The sequence below is a fragment of the Patella vulgata genome, chromosome 3, assembly GCF_932274485.2.
Source record: "Patella vulgata chromosome 3, xgPatVulg1.2, whole genome shotgun sequence".
In the NCBI taxonomy this organism is placed as follows: domain Eukaryota; kingdom Metazoa; phylum Mollusca; class Gastropoda; family Patellidae; genus Patella; species Patella vulgata.
In genome coordinates, this window is record NC_065881.2 from 4,157,761 (window position 1) to 4,171,275 (window position 13,515).

The 13,515-nt window shown below is 36.8% G+C and overlaps 1 long non-coding RNA gene across 2 annotated transcripts; it reads right to left on the minus strand.

The window, feature by feature from the left end:
- Nucleotides 1–424: 424 nt before the first annotated feature.
- Nucleotides 425–13,198, minus strand: LOC126814975 (uncharacterized). 2 transcript variants are annotated; one of them, XR_007677818.2, is made up of 4 exons: nucleotides 12,960–13,198; nucleotides 5,367–5,587; nucleotides 4,337–4,531; nucleotides 425–1,897 (listed from the first exon to the last, which is right to left on the minus strand). It is a non-coding gene; the product is annotated as an uncharacterized LOC126814975 (long non-coding RNA). The 2 variants fall into 2 exon arrangements; XR_007677819.2 differs by lacking the exon at nucleotides 12,960–13,198 and adding an exon at nucleotides 8,619–8,701.
- Between the last annotated feature and the right edge of the window lie 317 nt (nucleotides 13,199–13,515).

Genomic DNA, 13,515 nt, shown 5'->3' on the forward strand with positions numbered 1-13,515 from the left:
ATCTGCCGAGGTTTGCTGAATGATGCAGGAACGGACAGTCATAACCTTGGGAGGTCGCCTAGCACGTGGAATCCGGTTCATTGAACCCTGAGACCTACACCTTTCGATGGCAAAAGCGCTGTTTTGTTTAAAGATTTGGATTTGTCGTCATCAATTCAAGCTGACGACTCCGGCTATCAAAGATATCAATATCGTTAACGTTCGGGTTAACACGCGAGGGCAAGGTTGGGGTGCCGTGTTGCTACTGCTGCCCTAGTAAATGACCCTCAGCTACTGCATGTCACGTACAAATTGGGAATCGAAACCAAGCCACTTGGCTCAATGACAGGCCATGTGATCAAACGCACACGCATTAAACCATTCAGCCACTCAACCCCAAAACGTATGTGCGGACATATAACATAATTTCAAGTAGAACACGATCTGGACTGGACATTAATTTATTCTAGCAGTATTACAATATTAGAAAATAGAGAGACCCGTCTTTGGTGAGCCCCCAAGCTCCACTGATTTGACTCAAACACCTCAGCTAATTTATACTTAACTTAGATGTGGTATAAAGTTAATTAACGTATGCGTATACATATATTATTGATATTAAAAATATTAAATAAAGAACTACACAATGAATCAGCTGTCATTGATAGATTATTTCACTATAATCATATTGATGTTGGTGACACCTGAACACTAGGATATGTAATTAGCGGTCAGCGATCGGTCAAGTATTCTCTAACTTGTACTCTCTCACCTGGTAGCAAATTATTACAAAGACGAAAGGGTTCTCAGATACGATATGTTTTTCTATGTGCATCTTATGCAAAACATAGATAAATAAAAAATTTGAGTTGAGTTGTCCTGTATTTTGTAAAGGACAATGTTTTTGTCTACCAATTTTACATAGGGGATAGACCTGATTAAATAAATTCCAGATCAAATTTGACACAGATCTTTGCTACGGCGGACCCGTAAAACCAATTTGAAGATCCAAAAAGTGACGCAATTAAACGAAATCAGTTATTTCAAAGGAATTATCAATGAACTAAAAATCGTCTAAGTAGCTGTTGCATCTTTCTATTTTCATTTATGCCTAGGTGGATGATGTGGACATAAACAAATTTTCTCCCGTGCCCTCTGATGGTTCCCTCTGGCTCTCTTCCCGAGGCCTCCCGAGGCTCATAAATTTCCATCGGCAGTACATCTCAGAGGCCAAAAATGCCCAGTGGGACCTAGACATTATGTAAATGATCGCCGATTGAAAAGAGATGTATTTTATGCAAATCCAGCACTTTTCAACCGTCGCCGAATATTCGGGGATGGAACCCTGAGATCGGGAATGTGTTACCAAAAGTTCATCGAATGGTAGCCGAAAATTCGCCGGGGATTTAATATATATCTGGAAGGTGTCCGAATGCCACGGGGGAATAAAATATGTCGTAGAAACTCCAGGAAATCATCTCCCCGGAGCTTCCCCGTTGATCTGGAAAGCTGCTGGGGTGCTCCCACCCTATTTGGTCGGGGACACATCAAGCATGACTCGCGACGTTCCTGAAGTTTGCCCGGGACAACAGGGAACCTGTTCCCGACGCATCTCGAAGTACATTAATTTCCATCGGTATTACATCTCCCATACTCAAGAAATGCCCAGTGGGACCCAGGCATTACTGAATTACTTTATTTACGTCACTTCCCGAATGTTCAAATCGCCCAACCGTAGCCAAGACCGCTATATTAAATTATATTTCTATCATATATGTAAAAATGGTGGACACCAACATTGTTCTTTAATATTGAACGGATGCGGTTATAACATGCAGGGAGGTCCACACCGTTTCCCCTTCCGAGTATGCCATACACCCGCCTCACAAAATGTCTGTATGCTGTGGACCTGTAGCGTCTGTAAAGAAAACAAATACATGGTGTCATCCATCGCCACAATCTTGGAATTGTTACGTCATATCAATCGATGCACAATTGTCCAAGTCACAGGTCTGCCAAATAAGATGGATTGTAAAGCAACGAAACATACACTTACATGCGGCTAAGACCATCTACCGTCACCTACCCTTGGTGATAGTCATGCTACAACCATTGCATTACTGTATGATATGGAGTCACTCGAGACTACACAATATGCCACCATTATCATCTATCCCAAGCCAATGAAATGTCTAATTTCGACACGACAGAATTGTGATAAAATAGCTTTACTATTGTAACACTATTGGCCCATAACAACTGTTCGGAGTTGATTAGATCACCAAATATTACGAAATGTCATTATAAAAGTCCAGACGATTAGCTTTTCCAAAGCACTCAAGAACTAAGATATGGAAGACCAAACAGCTCTTTATTCTTAGTTCTTAATTCACAATCCGTTATTCTTATTTCTTCATTTGTTGTCGTATTCCAACATTTGTACTCTAAAATTAACATTAATTTGTATCTTAAAATCAATATTTGTTTTACAAATTAGACATTTGTCATAAAAGATTTGTAAATTGTATTTTTGTTTAATTTAATTTTAGTTATATAAAGATATAGTTTATTTTAGAAAATCAAACAATTCGCCTATATTTACATTTCATCAAATACATACAACGAAAAACAAATCTCGAACAACAAATTTCCAAATACAAATCTCCAAATACATTTCTCGAAATCCATCGAACCGGAACATTATGACGACATGAGCGGAAATCAACATGGCATACAATAAGTCACCATACAATAATGGAAATTGGAGCAAGCATATACAATAAGGACAATCGCTGTACGACCGCGACTGTAGTGAAACCACGTGCGTAGTATCGCTAATTGGGCCGGGCGTTCGGAAAATAAAATAAATTGAAAGTAGTCTATTTTCAAAAATTAGGTTATTGTCTCATAGCGATATTTCTTTTTGCTCAAACGAAAGAGTGTTTTATCTCTTCTAAATCATGTAATCATGAATGTGCCAGGGAATAAGTAATATATTGAAATACTTGCCAGCCAAACATGACACGATAACTCGTATTTTAAATTTTAAATACCCCCCCCCCCCCGCACACACAATACGGTTCTTAATAGGAAATTTCAGTTATGCATCATCGGAAATTATTATTCTATCGTCATTGAATACATGAGTATTAGTTATTTACTGACACATTCATGATTACATGATTTAGAAGAGATACAGTCCTTTATGTGTGTCCAATGTGTCGCTATCAAAAAATAACATAATTACTAAAAATAGGCTACTTTCAATTTATTTATTTAATGTTAGGTCGGCTTAACCAATATATGTAGAAACATACAACTATGGATTATCCATAACACGCACGTGGTTTCGCCAAAGTCACAGTCATCGAGCGATTTTTCTTATAGGGACAATAACACTCTTGCTGGCTTGAAAGCTCCAGAAAATAAATAATATCTCTATCTAAGTTCTAGATGTTTAAGTGTCCTACCTGTTGTGTAAATTATCCATTACATCCTATTTTACTTGTCCAGAGGGTTCGAAAATATTTTTAAATCGAAGTTTCATTTGAAAAAGTTTACGTTAGACGTTTCAAACCATTATGTTGAATTTTTAAAAAATTTTAAATAAGGTGTGTTAAGATGAAATTTGTATCATCAATTAATTGAAATATTCTAAAATAGTACAATTTGTTGACCAGAATAAAGATTGGGACATATTATTATACATGGTATTGAGCCTTTAATGTATGCTTGCTCGATTCCCCATTATAGTATGGTGACTTATTGTATGCAAGGTTGATTTCCGCTGATTTTGTCATAATGTTTCGGTTCAATGAATTTCGTAACATGTTTCTGGAGTAATGTTTTTGGAGAAATGTTTTGCAAGATTTGTATTTCGAGATTTGTATTTGGAAATGTATTGTTCGAGATTTGTTTTTCGTTGAATGTGTCGGATGAAATGTAAATGTAGGTTAATTTTTTGATTTTCTAACTTAAATTTGAACTTTATATAACCAAAATTGAATTAAACCAAACCACATTTCACAAATCTTTTATGACAAATGTCTGATTTGTAAAACAGATATTGATTTTAAGATACAAATGTTAAGTGTAGAGTACAAATGTCGGAATACGACACCAAATGAAGAAATAAGAATTAAGGACTATGAATTAAGAACTAAGAATTAAGAACATTGAATAAAGAATTGTTTGGTCTTCCATGCTAAGAGTGCCAAGTGCTAAGAAATCAATTATTTATGTACATTTAAAACAATTCGAACCAAAAAAATTATTTACTAATAAGATAAGAGATTATCTATTATTTATCCATAAGAAAAAATATTTACTATTAAAAGATTATAAATAACTAACTCACATGTTATATCTGTTTTTGCCGAAATATATCTGATGAACACTTTCCAAATAGGGAATATGTAAACATTCGCTCCTAAAAAAGGGCTTTTTCGTAATACATTTATAAGCTCCCATGCTTGACACCATGTGCTGAACGTCATGACAACAGATTGAACTAGCAGTAGTTAACGGACAACAGGAACACCTACATTTTGATCTGTAAATAAACAAGTACAAATAACTGAGAATACCGCCAGCTTTCGCACACTGTTAAGCTGAAATAAAATTAAAAATGGTTTAACGTCCTACGGAATTACCCAAAACTAATGCTATTAAAATATAGAATATGGTTAGAAATTAGTGATGTAGTTCATTAGGTGCAAAATCACACTCCCTAATTATTGAAGAGCCACGGTCGCTAGGTGACCAAGGCACTGAGTTGGTTGGTGAAGTGGGTAAGGCGCTGGCTCGCTAGCCTGGAGGTCGGGTTTCGATCCCTGCATTGGCCGGGAAAGTTCATCCAAATTTTCCGGCGTGGTTTCCCCTTGTCAGTGATGCAGGACGGAGGGCCTGACAAGGACAGCTGTCTAGTCATTCGGATGAGACGAAAAACCGAGGTTCCGTGTACACATTGGCGTGCACGTAAAAATCCATTGACAGTTGGAATTCGATATTAGAGTAGGCCGTAGTGCCGCTGTCCGGGTAAAATTTATCTCATAGCACACTGTATGGCGTATGCCCGTCTTCATTAGCCCAGTTCGGAGCAAAACAGTAGGACGTTAAACCTCATTTCATTTCATTTCACTGCTAGTCTGGAGGTCACGGGTTCGATCCCGGTGTTGGCTGAGAAAGTTCATCGTGATTTTCCCTTTTCACTGGGGCAAGGCGGAGTGGTATGACAAACCGAGGCCGCGTGTATACATTGTATGGCATTTGACCGTCTGCATTAGCCCAGTTAGAGCAGAACAGTAAGGCGTTAAAACATATTTCATTTTCGTGTATAACACATGTCGGTGTAAGTTGGACAAAGCAAAATGTAATATAATACTCACGCTCCATGTATCTTTGTATCTGCGACCTTTTCCTCAATGGTCGTTATCATTTTACGGAGTTCAGCTATCTCAGCTTTCAGGTGTTCAATCGTTTTGCGGAGACCAGCCATCTCAGCTTTCAGGCGTTCGTTCTCTTCGTTCACTTCAATCACATTTCCATCTCCTATCTGCACACGCTTACTGTTCACATTGTATGTATAGTGATTTGTTACGGGCTGTACCTGTAAACGAGAAAAGAGTGATAAATTGGGTATTAACGTCCACTTGACACAAATTTGTCATAATCGGTAATAACATAAATTGTTTTCAATAATTCGCTTGTGCGAAGGAGTCTCTGCCAGTGGGAGGAAACCGGATGATCTGAAGAAACCCCACGAGGTTGGACAGACAATCCCACATCTTGTCACGTACAAACTTAGGATCGAAACCACTCAAGGTCAAACCTTATGATCTAAATTATGTACTCGGTTTGTGAGTTAATGACACCATTCCAAGAAAATATAGATCTTCCATTAAGTTCAGAATTGACGAATTTGAAAGAAAAACGAACTTTTCAACTCAAGTTAGGTGTCTCTATTTAACAACAAAAACTTGAGTTGAAACACGACAAACTTGTATCGAATGTGTTGTTTTTATGTGTTTTGTTTCGTCATTCTATACCCAGTGTAGCAACATTTCCCATGTCCCCATGATTTAGCCTTTTCTAGTTCAACTATAATGTAATAAGATTTTTTAATGTTTTGTTTTAGTCATTAAATTATAGAAATAAATAAATGAACATTTGAATAATATTAAAAATATGAAAGGTCTTATAATAGCATACAGTAACATTAAAAACTAATTAAGCATAAATTATTGAATAGGAAAATAATGGGTTTTTAAATTATGCAATAAAGGCTAAATAATCATGGTAACACATCCCTACTGTACTATTATCCATAGGATATTTAATCAATAATATTAGCACATCCTTAATCAATAATATAATTATGTATTCGTTTGAAAGTCACAGTCTCTAAAGTAAGCATATCTTAATGACACCTTAAGAATTTTACAGTATTTCACATTGACCTCTCTTGATCGCAACACTGTCTAATCATTTTAAAGTGATTATCGTTTGAAAAAAGAATCCATGAATCGTGTACCATAATGCGTTTCAGCGGCATTTGTAACAAGGGACTCGAAGAACGAGGTTAGACATATTCCACAAGTCATGTCAAACGGAGACGCCATATTCTTATCTCAAGAGTATGCGGAATAAATAATATCGGTGTAGGTTGGAATAACCAGACGCTAGCGATTTTCATCTGATTGAGACTTATGGCGTATTTCGCCGAACATAACTGATTTGAAATTAGAGTAAAAACGGAAACGATTGAATGTAAATCAGTTCAAAAACATTCATATTTCATTATTATATGCGTTGCGACCCATTTATGTCAATTTCTAGGTCCCAAATATTAACGATTTAGCTTCTTTAAAGCCTCGTATTCTTGTCTATATTTCTGTGAGCAGAAGGGCTAAAATTCCGTCACGGCTTGTCATTGGCGGAAAGTTACGTCTACTCACGGCAAACGGCTGAAATCGCGAATGTTGATATTTGCCTGTGGCATTTGCTAATTTTAGAATTATGGCATCGTTGTTCAAGACATTCATTATAAACTGTTCATTAACTAGTTCTGGGTACCAGATTCTGGTGGGCTAGAAGGACTAGAGCTTGAAAAGACCGTCGATCTGTTAAACAGCTTATCCATATTGGCAGTAATAAGAATGCAAATGTCAAAATTTATATTAATGCAATATAAAGAACACAAGTTTGTATATATTAGTTTTCACACAAGTTTTTTTATGACTTTTTAATCTTGTCAATGCAGCACAGAAAGAAGTTATCAATGTAATTTAAACAATTGGGTAGAAAGGTGATTCTTTTGTGGTATACGCCAAAATATGCTTAGCGCCTCAAAATGAATTGCGTATATCACCATTATTAAACAGCATACGTATGGTTTTGCATGGATGTATATTAGATGCTAGATTTTTCATCTGAAAAGAAAAATTTACAAGTAAAAGGGTATGTTTTACCGGAGCCATGAATATTTATTTTAAACCGAAATGGCAGTAATATTTTAATATTGAGTATTCCAATATCAAGCAACAGTTGACAATCGTATATCGTGACCTAGATAATCAGGTATAATATTGTTACTACCTGACACAAGGTATACCCGTTTACGATGATATCATCTTTATAAACGGATTATGCGAGAATTAGAGAAATAGCTGACCTGCTATACTATTTTAAAAATAGATAATAACAAATAAATAGACCGAAAACTTAGTCAAATTACTTTACTTTGAGTGAAGTATGAAGGGCTATTTTTATCGGGCTTTAGACAGCGGATTCAATTAAATTTATATTAAATGTGTATTACTGTTAATCTAAATAAGACCTTTAATTAATTTTATAAGAATAGAAAGCTATACTGCAGGCTTTCATTGACAGCCTCTGGGAGTGACGTTATGCATTTTTGGACATGTTCGTCGTCGTCCGCCATAGAAGTGTATAACGCAGATTGCGGACATCGTCTAATTATGGACTTGTTATGTGTGTGAGACAGAGAAATGGGGTTGAACGTCCACTCGACTCAAACTAGGTCATTTTGGGACTAATATGGTTTAATTTTATTTCAAAAATTCGCTCGCGCGTAGGGGTCCTTAGCAGTGGGAGGAAGCCGAAGGACCAGGAGAAAACCCAAGAGGTTGGACAGACGACCCTACTCCTTGTCACGTACAACTGGGGAATCGGAACCCCGCCAGTTGACTCAATGACATACTTTATGATACAGCGCGCACGTGCTAACCATTCAGCCATCCAACCCCCCGGCTTGTTATGTAAATAAATGATATTGTATAACATTTGAAGCAAGATAAATGAACCGCAGTAGTCAATTTGAGTCCTCACATAACGAGTTTTTATGACCTGTCGTAAGACATCGGATTCCATCAAACCATTTAACAAAAATAAAATAAAATGTCATTTTCTATAAACACATTAAACCGTATGTAATGATAAAAAATGTTTTTTGTCTCAAATGATTCCAAGCCGATACAATAGAAATGCAATGATTATTGTCCACTCCACCTTATCAAACACCTGTCTGAAAGGAACACGACTTCGTTCAAATCAACTTGCCATTCATTAACGTCGAGATCATAATATATTAATTAAAACAGTTCTTAAAATGTACTCACTGTGCCACACGACATTGTTACAAAATTTTAAGTTAGGGTGTTTCCTATTTTCACGAATCAACAGAACAACCGCGTGTTGGAAGGAAAAACCTAAAACTTTGGAATACCCGATATAGGTAGGTCAACTGTTTTTTATTGGAATACCCGATAAATGTAGGTCAATCGGAATAGCCGATAATTTATCTCCCGTGGGGGAGCCACGTTGACTAGGCTCACTGGCCTAAAGGTAGTGGTGTTGGTCGAGAAAATTCATCGGTTTTCCGACGTGGTTTTCTTCTTGTCACTGGTGCAGGACGGAGGGTCTGACAAGGACAGTTGACTAGTCGTCCGGGTGGGACGAAAAACTGAGGTCCCGCGTGCACGTAACAGATCTCTTGGCAGTTAGAATTCGATGTAAGAATAGACCATTTTCATTAGCCCAGTCGGAGCAGAACAGTAGGATGTTAAACACCATTTCAATTCATTTTCTCCTGTTATCTGGAAAAACCTAGCAAGGCTATTGAATGCAAATTTGAGAAAACAAAGGAAAGGTGCTAAAACAATCACACAATAGACCCAGGACTAGTAATTAAATGTATTTAGTCACGAAAGGGTATAAATATTGATGTATTTGATAGAGGGGTATCACAAATCTTATTTGTATTGCTAAAGTCAAGTCTGTCTTAGTACTAGTATATAGTATATGTAATTTATTATCACAGTAATTTTGATACCAGTAAGAGTATGATGACATGTACTGAAATAAATATACGTGTGCAGCTAAACGATGTTTGTTTATTTATTTAGCATATTGACTGTGTAACGACTTGGTAAGATTGGTTGCAGCAATGCATGAAATATGACCTCTTCTTCAAGTCTCCCTATGTCCCCCTCACTTCTCCCTATTCTGTCTGTAGGGAGAAGTCACTTCGCCCTAAAATTTGTCCCTAGTTTGAGCCCTGGTGCAGATGTCCGGGTATAGGAGGTCAGCTATTTATCTAATTCTCGTATACTGCGTTTATAAAGATGATATCATCGTAAACGAGTATACCCCATATGAGGCAGTAATAATAATATTAGGGTCAAATATTGAGTCTACGTCGTATAAGATTATCAAATGTTTGCTTGATATATTTTAATACCCGATATTAAAGTATTATGGTTACTATATAATTCACATCGGGTATACCCGTTTACGATGATATGGGAATACCCGATATATTTTTTGACATTTGTCTTTAATCAAATACCGTCACGTATCAAATGGCTATTTAAGGCTCTTGTTAAACATACCCTTTCACTTGCAAATTTTCGATTCAGATGCTTAAAAGTATTTGTGAGCAAATCCAACTTTAAAGTAGCTAAGTCTCTAACTCAATATCATCCAAAATCTTCAACATTGAAAACACGATTTATTTGTCGGTTTAAATCAAAATTGATGTTGTGATCTTACCGGGAAAAGATGGCCTTCTGATATCCAATATTTAAGACAAAATAATTATTTTACAATTGGTACACGAATCGTGTATCATAATACGTTTCAATGCTATTTGTAATAAGGGACTCGAAACACGAGGCTAGGCATATTACACAAGTCATGTCAAACGGTGACGCTATATTCTTATCTGAAGAGCATGCCCAATAAATACTCTCGGCGTAGGCTGGAATAACCAGTCGCTAGAGATTGAAATTCAATTGAGAATACTGTCGTAATTCGCTGAACGTAACTGATTAGAAATTATAGTAAAAACAGAACCGATTGAATGTAAATCAATTTATATACATTCATATTACATTATTGTATGCGTTGCGACCCATTTGTGTCAATTTCTAGGTCCTAAATATTAGCGACTTAGCTCCTTTAAACTTAAACAATAGGTACGACATATTTAGGCCTTTGCTTGCACAGATGGCAAAGTAACGCTCTAAGCCAAAATGCACACGGAAAGTTAAGTTCCCATCTGTCAACGCGCACAAGGTTTCCCGGTTGGGTAAGGCAGTGCGACAGGGTGATAATAATATCGCTCGTAATGGGAATGGATAAAAACGTAGATGAGTAATAAAATAATTTGTGGTCGGTGGAGCATATTATGCATCAACCTGTCTAATGAAAAATGACGGAGAACGCATAGGATGTATAGGATAGCAAACCACTATATATTTCAACCACTTAGCACGATGATTAGAGAGCAAAAATATAAATTTCAAGTCATTAGAAAGTATCAACTGCTTTATTTTCCATTCTAATTATTGGCTGTGCAATGCGTAATAAATGTTCACTAGCAGTTGATATTTAGAATAACCCACAGCTACCAAATTAGAAGAAACAATTGACTTAGAGACCAAAATATATTTCGAAAAGCAGTGGAAACGATACTGGATGATTGTTTCTTAATCTGGCTCCAATCATTTGATAATCTTCTATTATTTTATAACATGTATCAATAATATTCATCCGAAAATCCAATTCACAATGGGATGTATTCACATAAACGGGTACATTATCTGATATATATTACAAAGTACCAATACTAAACAAAATATAATGTAGATGTCAATTCCTGTCACCCTTAACACACAAGAACTGTTGTACCATATAATTTGGCCAGGTGAATCTGTGTCATTGTGTCTAACACGTTCACTAAATTTCAAAGACAAGGAATTGGGAGAATTGTTTTCTTTTTATGTCCGTAAATAGTCATAAAAGGTGTTGATCTAATAAATAGACGCTCATTATGTGATAGTATATAGTGTGTGATATCACTCTAGGTGGATCGGACGTAAAGCCCAAACCCCAGCCATTAATAGTGTTGATTACGATCTGGAAGTTCAAGGCAAAACGATGGTCATCACGCCGTTTCTGCCTATTTGTTTCTCATTAAATTAACGTCTTGATGACTGAGACTCGTACAAAACAAAAATCCAAAGCAGATTATTCATTAGCGTTTCCGTTTTTTGAATATCTAACCGCGGGGAAGGTTATGAGGTAAAGTATGTTGGCGGAAAATGGACTTTGTGAGACATACGCAAACCAAAGCACATCTGGGTGTGTCTAAAATCCAGAACAAGAACACAATAATTTCGTATTCAGCAAGTGAAGACTCAATTAAATCGGAGTTTAACGTCCTACTGTTCTGCCCCGACTGGACTAGTGAAGACGGGTATACGCCATGAAGTGTGCTATGAAGGAAATTTTTCCCGGATAACGCCACTGTGACTTACTCTTATATCGAATTCCAACTGCCAGGGAATCTATTAGGTGCACGCCGATGTGTACACGGGACCTCGGTTTTTCGTCCCATCCGTACAGCTGTCCTTGTCAGGCCTTCCGCCCCGCACCCCTGACAAGGGGAAACCACGTCGGAAAAATCCCGATGAACTTAAGCGGCCACCACCTGCTGCGAACCAGTGACCTTCAGTCCAGCGACAGGCAATTTCAAATATCCGTTGCTGTTGAAAGTTGTAATGTCGATATTGGTGGTCGTTCAATCAAATGCTGATTGTGAAAGGGCTTTCAGCATGTAACAAAAGGCTGCAACCCTAAATGCATTTACAACTCATAAAATTGCAATGCAAAATGATAAAGGTCTACTCCTGACGAATTCTTCACAAAAGCTTAAAGAGGCAACATATGAATTGCTTCAGAATCATTTGTCGTCATTAATCAACTTTTTTCATACTAAAATTGTTGAATATGTATATTAATTTACAAATTTTAACAGTTTAAACTCTGGTATTTGCAATATTCTTGAATAAATAATTTCGTATGACGTCACATGTTGTAAACAAACGTTGTGTTGGTATCCAGCCCGTTTAGGAATTTGATTTTTTAAGCCTTGTATTTAAGAAATGTGGAGATTCAACAGTTTTTAAAATTGTGTTTTAACTCTATGCAAAGACAAAGCCTGATTGATCTTTATAAATTAATAACAGTGTTGCTACTTTAAAGATACCTTATGGGAGATTAGATAAAGAGCTGGCAGTTCTCACTATAATAGTGAAAAACTAGATAATGTAGAGGGAATTTGCAGCAAATTTCAGTCAAATTGATCCTCTCTGAACCGAGAATTTAGCGATTGAATTTTGGGCCTAGCCTCGATCATCATTATTAAAGTCGATACGATAAAAAACAGTCTCGATTATCCATTTTTGTTTCTTAATCAGCAGCAGCAGACCGGGTTCTAATCCAGTAGATATCGCAGGCTAGCGATGGCACCGAGAGTTGATTATGGTCTGGATAAGTAAATTAATGTCTAATTAATAATTTAGATGACATGTCAGGTCTAAACAAAAATCTGCAATTGGCAGATTTAACTCTTTCCAAATGTATGTTTAAAGAATTAAAAATCAAATAAAACTTACAAATTGGCTGCAAATCTCACCAGAATGCAGGAAATGATTGCATTTTTCTAACATTCCTTCCACGCCGTGCAGTTAATCGGTGCTTATGGCCTATGACTCCTCTTTCCAATCATCATATGTTAGCATCTCTGGTCAATTCAACAATGGCAACCCCTGAACGCTTTCTTTGATAACGATCGTATCGTAAAATTTCAGAGAGCTAATTGTACACTGTTCATTTAGAGACACATTTGAGTTTGTTTTGTGATTTATATATGTTTACCGGGTATCAGAATCCAAAAAAAATGACCTACATAATCGGGTGAGAGAGAGAGAGATAGAAATGGGGTTTAACGTCCACTCGACAGAAACTAGGTCATTTCGGGACTAACATATGGTTTAATTTTATTTAAATAATTCGCCTGCGCGTAGAGGTCTTTAGCAGTGGGAGGAAACCGGAGGACCCGGGGAAAACCCACGCGGTTGGACAGGCGACCCTACTCCTTGTCACGTACAACCGGGGATTCGAAACCACGCCAGTTGACTCAATGACAGGCTTTATGATATAGCGCGCACA